Genomic DNA, 12,870 nt, shown 5'->3' with positions numbered 1-12,870 from the left:
GGGTCACAGAGTATTACCGTATAAGTCAGAATATTGCATAACAAATAGTATTCAATTATCAATTTAATTTCATAATTACATATAATATTCATAATGAAATAAACATTCTATTATGCCATTAAAGTCAGGATTTCAAAACCCTAAAAATAAGTTACGGACATTTAAGGACCAAATCGAAACAAACCAAAACTTTCAAGACAAATTCAAAAATTTTCAAATAAGGGGTTACACAGCTGTGTGTCTAGGCCATGTGACAGAGTCCAACCCGTGTGGCTCCAAACATGGTCGTGTGGCTATCCTACACGATGCATGGACCGTATAACTCTCTGGTTTAGATCACACAGCCATGTCACAGGCCATGTGCTAGTCCGTGACACTCGAAATGCCCTCACGCAGCTGTGTCATAGGCCGTGTGTTAGCCCATGTGAAAACTGCACCTATATTATTTTTAAACACATTATGGGCACACGTCCATATAGCCTACCCATGTGTATCACATGGCCATGTGGCAGCCCATGTCCCAGACCTTGTGTGCCCAAAAATGACCAATTTCAAGCTTGATTTCCAACCATATGCATAGGTACTTATACCAATTCATATTACATGTTCACAATGCTGTAACCACAAATAAAAGCAACAAAACCATACCAATTTCAATCACCTAATACCGAAATAAGATGTCATGCTTGAAATCACAAAATGTTACCTATTCCAAACCACTATCATATATAACATCTACAAATCATAACTCATACATCAAATTTATCATGCCATATTCCTTCAACTTACCATTTCTTGAATGAACTCGGGATGAAACATGCACTCTTCATTTAATTACTTCTTTCACAACATCAAATAGCCAACGTACACACATTTCAGATACTATGAGTCATAATAAAACTAATCATATGTTCCTATTACATGCCATATAACCAAGTTATTAGAAATATACCAAAAGAGTCTTTGAGATAGTGTGTTTTTTTTTAACTTGATCCGATCTCCCAACTACAAAACGAAATCTACAAAACAAAGGACAAATAGAGGTAAGCTTACTTGAAGCTTAGTAAGTTCGTAAAAATAACAGTAGAGCTTACCACAATTCAACTTAACAACACAGTTGAATAACTAATAAGGTAATTCCTTGCTGTTCACAATCCACCACAGGTAAGAACTACACGTTTCATTAAATCAATTTTCTCATATGTTATTAGCTTGTCATTTCATAAATGTAGGGTATCGCTCATTCGAGCTAGTTTCTAGAACATTGAAAATTTCACAATGTTGCTCACGCAAGCTAACAAGGATTTGCAATATATGTAGGACCTAAGCCGTAGCTACGGTTTATTCAGTAGAACAGAGTATTCAGTCATTTCACTAGTTCTTAATGTTGCTCACACAAGCTGTCGAAAATATGTAACTTATGTAGGATTCTTAGTGATTGGAATAATCTATACCATCAGAACAAAATATTTAATCATTTTATCATTTCATATCCCAGCCCAAGGCCGAATCACCTTAATCGTTTGCATCACCAACTCTCAATTGATCAAGTATGCTTAGAAATTCCACATCTCAAATATAGAAAATGTATGGAAAGAAACACTAATTATAAAAATTAGAAATACGAACTTACAAGACTGATTTGTAGTAACGGTCCAAAATAGCTCAATCAATGATCGACGTTATGTCAATTCATTATTTTCATTTTCAATTAACATCCATCAATGTAATCAAAAAATTATACAATTAAAGCATATAATACATTTAATAATGTACTAAATTTAAACTGTATGAACCTACTAAACTAAATTGTAGCAACGACAAAGTATAGGAGCTATTTGATAATTTTCTCTTTTCCTCGGTTTTCCACTCGTTTAGGATTTAAAATATTAATTCCATTCAATTCACTAAATTTAATAGAAATATTAATTCATTTTATGCAATTAAGTCATTTTTATATTTTTACAAAATTGCCATAAACATTTCACTTTTATTCAATTTAATTCTAAAGCCCCAAACATGTAAATTAACCATTTTTATTTAAAACCCACCTTGATTGATTATTCAAAGGTCTCCATACAGCCCCTATTTGCAATTATTTCACACCAAGTACAAGTAATTTTACCACTTTAACAATTTAGTCCTTAAACGTTAAAGTCAAAAACTACTTTACAAAAAAGTCCTAACTAACAACAAAACTCAATAATCTTTCATAAAACTTCATAAACATCTCAATTTCATCAATGGAATAATCGTCAACATTTGATAATTTTAAAAATCCCCGGGTTAGCCAGGTTAAGCTAATACGAGCTCAAAAACATAAAAATTACTAAAACAAAGCAAGAATTACCTACCCAATCAAGGTGCCCTAGCTTGGCCGAAGGTTTCCCTATGTCTCCCATGGCCATTCAGCTTGTCCAACAACAAGAAGAAAGAAAATTGATAATATCATCCTTTAAATCTTTTAATTTAACTTATTCTTTAATTATTTACAAAATTAACCCTTAATTTATACCTTATAAATCACTAAAACAAGTCCAAAAATGTACAATATAAATAAACATGGTATAATTACCATTTAAGGAAGGTTTAATTGCACAATTAGTCCTTTAATTAAATTAAATTCCAACTAAATAAATTAATTACAATTTAATCCTAACCTAATTAGGACTAAATGAGCAAATAGCCCAAAAGTTAGTGGATTTAATCATGCCACCACCTCTTCAACTTTTTGGCCATGGTTTGATTACCATATTGGTCCCTTTACTATTTTAAATCTATAGCAATTAACTTTTACCTCTTTTACAATTTAATCCTTTTACCTTTATTAAGCAATCAGTCGTCAAAATTACTGAACCAAACTTCAATTCACCTATAATACGACTCTGTAAATATTTAATAAAATGGCATTAAATTCCAGAAATGAGGTCCTAATACCTCATTTTCAATAACCACTTGACTTTTGAACCAAACCACTTATATTAACTTTTAATTCAATTGCTTAAAATCATCAAATCTAATTCAATAAAAAAATTATTATTGACTCGTATAATTTAAATACTAATTATACGAACTTACTCATCGGATTTGTGGTCCTAAAACCACTGTTTCTGACACTACTGAAAAACGAGCTATCTCTCCCCCTTAGGAAATTTCGTCCTTGAAATTTTTACCATGCAGTACATGTTTATTCTAAAATTTACCTTACAAACAAAATCATTGCTCATCAGAATATGAAAAATAACAATCCCATGACCATCTCGAATAAAGTGAACTTTATCTTCAGTTTCACTACTCAGGTTTGTCTCATTATTTAGTTTTCGCTCAATTCAAACAGTATAATAGGGTCCTACATTTCCCAGTTATCTTTAAACTCGAGTATGCAACTTCATAACATGTCCTCCAGAATTTGTATTTCCCACTCTGATAGCCCATTTGCCTGTAGATGAAATTTGTACTAAAATTAATTTTTAATGCTTAGAGCCTTGCAAAGTTTACCTTAAATTTTAGAATTAAGTCTCGGATTGATATCAAAAATAAACAACGGTACTCCTTATAATCTAATAATCTCTGTCACATATGACTCGGCTCTTTTTTAAGTGAATAACCAATTCTGATTGGAGTAAATGAGCTGGCTTTGTCAATCTATCAATCGTAACCCAGTTCAAATATTTCTTTCTTGGTGATACAGGAATACCATATACAAAATCCCTCGTGACTCGCTCCCCTTTCTACTCAGGAACCATGTCAGGCTGTAATAATTCTGACGGTACTTGGTATTCAGTTTTTATCCGAAAGAATAGAATATGTGTTACTCTAAGTCTTAAATAAAATGTCTTGTTTAGCTCCAGATTATTCAGAACACACATTCTGTTACTAAAATTCATCATATTATCGGTATCCACTGAAATTCCTATATACAGCTCACTTTGGATTTGCTCTCGTTAGGTCACAGCTTTGGCTGTCATCCCAAAATTTTCGGATTCCCTGAAGAAACAATGGTCTTGTTTTTAATTCAGTAAATACAGAATTATTTCTATAATTATCTCTTTCCTTCCCAGATTCAGGATAAGTTGATACAAGAACTCCTAAAATATTTTTTGAAGTTTTCCATATAGCAATAGAAAGATTTTTACCCAAATCTTCATGAAATTCATCTACCAGATTTACATAACCAAGAAAACCAACCTCATTGAATCAAAACTCACCTTTGTTATTTTTCTTATAAATTATTTCTCATACAAAGTCTGTAGTAATATTCTCAAATATTAAACATGCACAGGTTCTATTTGAAGTAGATCAAAATACCATCAATAAACATAACTACGACTATATATAAGTATCCAGATATAGCTGAACAATCTGATTCATCATATTCATAAATTAACAGAAGCATTAGTTAGTCCAGACAATATTACCAGAATTCATAATAATCACCTAAGTTCGAAAAGCAGTTTCTAACATATCACAATTTCTCACTAGCAACTGAATAGTTGAATCTGTATTAATCTTCGCGAATACAGATATGCCCTTTTAACCGATCAAATAAGTCAGTTATACGAGATAAAAATATATTTATTTTTTGTCTCGAATTTATTCAATTTACACTTTTAGACAGAAATCCCAGAAATTCTTCAAGACCATATCAAGAAATCCACTAGCAACCAGCACATGATAAATCTTTGATCCTAATTCTTGAGTATCAAGTAAACAAATATATGAATATACCAAAAATATTTTACAATCGTTCTAAATCATTTATGTGTAAAGATAACTGAAATAACTTTGGTTGTACTATTTAGATTAATCAAACTCAACCATAATCCATTCACTATCTTGACAGTACAGATCAATTTATTTCAGATAGCAATTCACTACAGCATCATATGAACTTAGCCATCTTATTCCTAGACTAATATCACATTCATGAAAAGTCACAGTCATAGATTTTCAATAGATAGTTTGGACATACCAAAATAACCATTATACTTTAACCCACTGGATTATGACTCTAATATCAACTCAGTTAATTCAAGAAATAGGTCTTTATCCGTTACTAATGCAGTGCGACAGATGAGTAAGTTGGTCTAATACCACTTAGTCCAAGTATGATAAATAACATCAAAGAGATAGAACATCCCAGGAATATTATCAGGCGCAGTAGCTCCAGATCTACCAATTGTGTCTTTGGTCCCACTACATTTAATTCTAGTGTTATTACTCTGTATATGCTCCTGTCTAAATGACATTTGATGACATTTCTCTTTCTGAATGCAAACTTGAAGAAATCCCAGTTAATTCTATCTCTATATACCACCACTGTTAATGTCAACAACCAATTATAAACCCTGTCTATTTATCAAAGACATAACGCCTGAAATAATCATCAAGGAAGAAAGACGTATTTTCAAAATTCCCTGGGTGATTTCAAAATAGTATCCAACTCTAGTTGGGTCTTCATCTATTTACTTCTAAATTCTTCATTATTGTACTTTTTAATCATTAAATAAAAACCATTTAACTTTTTAAATCAGTTAAGGACCCAAATATACCATAGGAAACATAACATGGGGGTAGCGGCTATAAGGCCACTGAATTAGTTTGCACCAGTTCTATAAACCACTGACTCATTAAATTAAAAGACATTATGACTTCATTATCAAACATTTACGAAACCAGTAAACTATAGCTTACTTCCTATTTGGAAGCCAAAAATTTACTATCAAGCATTTGCAGAACCAGTAATCTATAATTTACTTCTAGTTTAGAAGTCGTAATTTTACCATTTACCTTTTACCTCATCAAGTTCAATATGATCAGATTCTATTAACATTCAAAATCTACAAGAAAAACAAGGGTTAGATCAGATCAATCAATATCACACTATCTCTGGTTTATATGGCATGTAATTTCAAGACTTCAAACACGCTACGTTCAGTCCGAGAACCGACTAAACTATAGCTCTGATACCACTAAATATAACACCTAAAACCTATTTCCACCACCAGAATAGGGTTACAGAGTATTACCGTATAAACTGGAACATTACATAACAAATAGGATTCAATTATCAATTTAATTCCATAATTACATATAATATTCATAAGGAAATAAAACATTTTATTATGGCATTAAAGTCAAGCTTTCAAAACCCTAAAAATAAGTTACGGATATTCAAGGACCAAATTGGAATAAATCAAAACTTTCAGGAAAAATTTGAAAATTTTCAAATTAGGGGTCACACGATCGTGTGTTCAGGCCGTGTGATAGAGCCCATCTCGTGTGGCTCCAAACATGGCCGTGCGGCTATGCTAGACACTTGTGTGCATGGACCGTGTAACTCTCTGATTCGGATCACACAGTCATGTCGCAGGCAATGTGCAAGTCCGTATGACACTCAGAATGCCCTTACACGGCTGTGTCGCAGGCCGTGTGTCAACTCATGTGAAAACTGTACCCATACTATTTTTAAACACGTTCTGGGTAACATCTGTATGGCCTACCCGTGTGTATCATACGACCGTGTGACAGCCCATGTCCCAAATCGTTTGTGCCCAAAAATAACCAATTTCAAGCTTGATTTCCAACCATATGCATAGGTATATATACCAATTCATATTACATGCTCACAAGGCTGTAACCACAAATAAAAGCAACCAAATCATACCAATTTCAATCACCTAATACTGAAACAAGATGTCATGCTTGAAATCACAAAATGTTATCCATTCCAAACCACTATCATATATAACACCTACAAATGATAAGTCACACACCAAATTTATCATGCCATATCCCTTCAACTTACCATTTCTTGAATGAACTTGGGATGAAACGTGCATACTTCATTTAATTACTTTTTTCACAACATTTAATATCCAACGTACACGCATTTCAGATACTATGAGTCATAACAAAACTAACTAGATGTTCCTATTACATGCCATATAACTAACTTATTAGAAATATACCAAAAGAGTCCTTGAGATAGTGTGTTTCTCTGAGCTTGATCCGATCTCCCAACTGCAAAACGAAATCTAAAAAACAAAGGACAAACAGAAGTAAGATTACTTGAAACTTAGTAAGTTCATAAAAATAAAGGTAGAGCTTACCACAATTCAACTTAACAACACAATTGAATAAATAATAAGGTAATTCATTGTCGTTTACAATCCACCACAGGTAAGAGCTACACGTTTCATTAAATCAATTTTCTCGGATGTCATTAGCTCGTCATTTCATAAATGTAGGGTATCGCTCATTTGAGCTAGTTTCCAGAACATTGATCGTTTCACAATGCTACTCACACAAGCTTACGAGGATTTGCAACGTATGCAAGACCTCAGCTATAGCTACAATTCATTCACTAGAATAGAGTATTCAATCATTTCACTAGTTCTCGATGCTGCTTACACAAGCTGTCGAAAATATGCAACTTATGCAGGATTCTCAGCCACCAGAGCGGTCTATACCATTAGAACAAAATATTTAATCATTTAATCATTTCACATCTCGGCCCAAGGCCGAATCACCTTAATTGTTCGTATCACCAACTATCAATTGATCAAGTATGCTTAGAAATTCCACATCTCAAATACAGAAAATGTATGGAAAGAAACACTAATTATAAGATGTGATGCAACAGATCTTCATAAATCTTTTACTTTTACTCCTTTACCTATGTATATAAAACACGTGTTAAGCTATTGAAAACTTAATAAGTACAACCAGAGTTTAATTAACATTTTTTCCACTATAGAAACTTATTATTTTATGATCATTTCCATAAATTTATTCAAAACTTGTACTCATAATTAACTTTAAACTTACCATTCAATTATCACATTTTTTCATCTGTTGTTATTATTTATCAAGTCTCAATTTTGTCCCATTTCAATACATTTAATTTTTTTATTTCTTCATTTAACAGATATGGTATTTCAACATTTAACAGAGGTCCAGTAGACTAAACAGAACATATAAGATATACAAAATAGAACCGGATAGCACCGAGGCACGTAACGGGATAGCACTGAAGTGCGTAATAGAACAACATTGAAGTGTGTGGCAGAACGCGCGCTAAATCTTCCTTAATAACATGCCATCTATATACAACTAGTTCTTATTTTGTCTACTTGGGCAAGTATATCATAATCAATTTCTTTATCTTATTTCAGAACAAAATCTCAATACTTTAGAATTATTTCAATTTATTTCACTTGTAAAAACTCAAAGACAACATTTCCAACTTTCCTTAATTCATATGAAATATTTCACTACTTAGTATTATTTCCATAAATCACTATTAATTCTTATTATAACATTCACACGTCACTTTTACATATTTTATAATTTAATCATTTTCTTTCTCATAATTCATCAAGTATTATCATAACATTTCCATCTCATTTCACATGTCACTTATTAACATATTTCACTTCATTTAGTCATATACTCATTATAATTACAATTTCATCAATTTTTACAACTTTTACAATTTAGGGTGGGTTTGGATAGGCAGTGTGTTTACCTGTGGTTAGTGTAAAAACAACGGTGGCTATGAGATTAGATATTGTAGCATGAGACAAAAAGTAAGCTAAACACACCGCACCGCACCGCACCGTACCGCACCTCACCCAACCAAACCCACCCTTAGTCTTTTTTATCACTTTCAAGTTTTCTCACTTTTCTTTCTTTTTCTCTTAATTTAACTACTGAGTAAACAAAATTAAATCATCACTTTCTTATTCTTTATCATTATCATATCTTATTATTCATTTGTGTAACGTGTAAGCTTATATTTAAATATCATGTAAAGACTTTTACTCATCTAATTAAACTTAACAATCAACAACTTATTTAAAGTAAGTAGAATTCTAGTTGTACTTACAACCAAAGCTTTGAAATCAAACTCTTTTCTTCTTCTTCTTCTTCCTTTGGCTCATCTTTTTGCTTTAATTCTCCACTTGTTTCTCACTTTCCTTCACTTTTTAATATCAAAACATACAATATTTACACATTAAAATCATAATAAAATATCATAATATATGTTCTTCAATTAAAACTAACATGAATTCCAAGAAAACTTTTTCTTACCTTAATCACTTATATTCACTACTAATCCTTATTTTCTCTCTCCTCCAAGACAAGCATGGATTCACTTCTTATGACATTTAGGTAGTTACTACACTTCTCTATTGATTTTACTCACTAATCATGAAAGAAATTGGAGGATTAAGCTTAATTGGCTTGATAATGGTAGAAATGACCTATTTGTAAAGAAAACAAAAGTTGGAAATGGTGATTCTGGATGGTGATGTGAAAGACATAAAAAGATGGATAGATTTTCTCTATCTTTCTTCATTTTTCTACACATTTCTACATAATTATCTATTAAATTAATTATTTACATTTTGACCCTCCAATCATTATTTGACACAATTCAGTCCATAATCATTACACTTTCCATAATTATCTATTTCAAATAATTACCATTTTACCCTTTAGCTTTTTCTATAGTACCATTTATGAGTCACAATTTCTTTTGGTAAAATTTCACTTCTAGTCCCTCCACATTTTTCCTTTAATTCAATTTAATCATTTCAACTCTTACTTTATTATTTTGGCTCCAATACTTTTCACTTCCTTGCAATCTAGTCAATATCCCATATTTATTTTTCTCAATATACAAGCCTTTCCAAATGCCTTTAGTATAAGCCTTTCCCAGATTCAATATTGATTTGACACCATTTCTAATTCATGAAATTTTAGGGATGCTACACATTTTGAGAGCTAAGCTGACTTAGGAGGATATAAAGCAAACAAATTGCCTAAGGTCACGTGGTTTGCCAGACTTAAGTTTTAGCCATATATGATTTCCGTTAATAAAATATTAATTTTACCATTAAACCAAAATTTTATTTTAATATAATAGTTATATTTTAATTGTATTATGCATACTTTATTACCTCTATCAATCGTATATATTGATAATGTTGTTAATTGAGTTGGTGTTACAAGTCAACTTGACATTAATTTGTAATTGATGACAACACCTTAATAAATAATTGTAGTGCATTTAGTATTCTTAATGTGATGTATTTAGATCTTTAAATTTCATTTTTACTCACAATTTAATCTATTCTTAATATCATACATATTTCATATGTTATTATTAGCTTCAAACCATACGTTTCATTATTCATTGTATGTTATTTTTAAACTAATTTCTATATTTTAAATATGTAGTTTTCATACACATATACACATTATAGATTTTCTAGTTTGAATAAAAAGCTCTTATATGAAAATTCATTTGCAGAGAGACCTTCAAAACTCTCAAAAATTAAAATTAGAATTTCTAAAATTCTTAAAATTTAAATGAGTAATTTTAGAAGTCTCAAATTTCTCTAGTAACAACTGTAGAGATGAAATTCCTTTACATTTATTAGGACATTTATTTTGTCATGCTCTTTTTAAATTTGTTTTGGTATTTTCTATTTTATTTTGGTCTATATTCAAGGTTCATGGGTGCCTCGTTCAACAATTTCATTTTAATTTGAACATGTATTCTGCTTTAGAAATGCAATGTGACTTACCATTACACTCATGATCCTACACTTATTGATTTTTTTTTATAAATTTAATGGTAAATTACACCACATGCCATTAAATGCCATTAAACTTTGGTTAATTTTTATTTTTACCATCAAACTTTTAAAATTTACAAAGATGCCACTAACATTTTTGGCAAATTACAAAAATGCCATTTAGTCATTTACTAGTAAAGGAAATTATTTAATCATAACGAAAATATGATGTAGCTTTATTTTAAGGGGTTAGTACCAATAAAGGCCCATTTCTTAAATTATTTACGGAAATGGGTTGTTTCAAAAAACAATAACGGGAATAGACCGAAACCCAAAAATGCACTGACGTGGACGCGTTTTCAGGGGAAAACCCAGAAAAACGCTTCCACGTCAGCACTTTTTTCCCTGTGTCAGGCAAAAGTGTGTTGACGTAGACCCCCTTTAGTAAAAAACGCTGACGAGGATGCGTTTTTTGCCGTGTAATCCCCAATGGGTTATTTGTAAATTAGGGCTTATGTTTAGGGATTTGTGGTTTGATTAGGGTTTAGGAAAAATTAAATTAGGGTATTATGTTTTTAATTTTTTAGGGTTTTGGTGTTTGGTTAGAGTTTAGGGAAAATTAAATAGGGTATTAGGTTTTTAATTATTTAAGGTTTTAAGGTTTAATCTTTTTTAATTAGTAAATACTGTTTTGGGAAATATAATTTTGACGAGATGGGTTTTGAAAAAATAAATTTGGCGTGATGTGTTCTGAAAAAATTATTTTGACGAGATAGATTTTATTTTATTTTTTGAAAAAATGCTCTAAGTAGGATGCACAATCAGTAATATATTTGTACAAAAATATTCAAAAGAACTTCTATTTTATTAAATGAAACAATATAAAACAAATTGTATAAAAATATTCAAAAATAAATCAGTGCATGTGCCGGTAGGAATCAGTGCCACATGGGGGTGGTCGACGGTTATGATCTGGATTCCTTTTTGGTTCAGCTTCCAGCCGAGATTATGGTTGTTCGGGATCAACTTTTAGTTGTGGGTGTTGGAAAGATGACCCACTTTGATAGAACAAAGATCGTGGAGGTCTTTGCATCACCCACAGCGAATGAACGTAACCAGCTTGAATCCCATAAGGCGATGGGAATTGGAAATGAGTTGAGCTCCTCGATGGTGCCTCGTGCGATCCCTCCTATGACAATGGCCTATATATCGTCGGTTGAGTCGGAGTCATCAAGAAATGAAATGCACTGGGCCATACATTCCAACCTGTCATAGGAGTGGAAAACATATTCACATAAGGGTTAAGATACATACCTTGCATAATCTAAAGGGGTTGTGGTGTAGGCATTGTCACTTGCTCTGTTGGGGCCGGTGATTGCGTAGGCGCTATTGATGGGCCTGCCTCACCATTCATTATCCTTGGATTTAAAGGGCACTTTCGTTCCCTTTCGACATGGATTTGTCGATGTCTCTCCTCTTTTGAGAGCAAATATGGCTTGCCATGGGTCCTAAACCATGGCATATAATTCGGATCACACGCAAACTCTGAAATGATAATTGGTTCGCAAGTAGGTATATTATCGTACCGATTTTCCCATATTTCGATATATTCTGAGTGGAAGAGCAACCAATGCATATCCGATCACTGTAAGTTGATTTTGTGCTCATCATCGAGCACCTCAAGTGCCACAGGAATCAGCTGTCAAAATCCGAATTGCCGCAACACTCTATTCGTCTAGTGCATCTCGACGGTAGCGTAGCTGACCAATGGAACCCTAACGTGCCAGATGTTTAGATGCTGTAGGAATTCATCCGTAATTACTGCCCGAATTGTTGAATCCTCGTATGATGTCCATTAAAACTATATGAATGTGATAAAAATATTAGTTATATAAATAATACTAAATACTTATGAAATTGACTATGTTATGTATATATAGTTCAGAATGAAATAAATACTTACATACGCTTCTGACCGTTGGTCTAATAGAAGTCGTATATCTTTAAGAGCGGTAGGTATTCCCTCGTAACTCAGCGAATTGTTCCACCTATTTAAATAAAATTTTAGCATAATATTTTATTTTAAATCTATTTAATAATTGTAAAACTAATATAAATTTTACCTTGTTACGAGTGAGAATGTATACGGATGGTCCACTCGAAAACGTAAAAACAGAAAACGAAACCGAGTCCATGATTGTAGCAATGAGAGGCAACCTCCAATTTTAATTTTATTTGGATGCGCCACATGACACATCTCTCGATACAATATCTCCAACAC

This window comes from Gossypium hirsutum, chromosome A06, assembly GCF_007990345.1.
Source record: "Gossypium hirsutum isolate 1008001.06 chromosome A06, Gossypium_hirsutum_v2.1, whole genome shotgun sequence".
NCBI classification, from domain to species: domain Eukaryota; kingdom Viridiplantae; phylum Streptophyta; class Magnoliopsida; order Malvales; family Malvaceae; genus Gossypium; species Gossypium hirsutum.
This window is presented reverse-complemented; position numbering follows the sequence as displayed.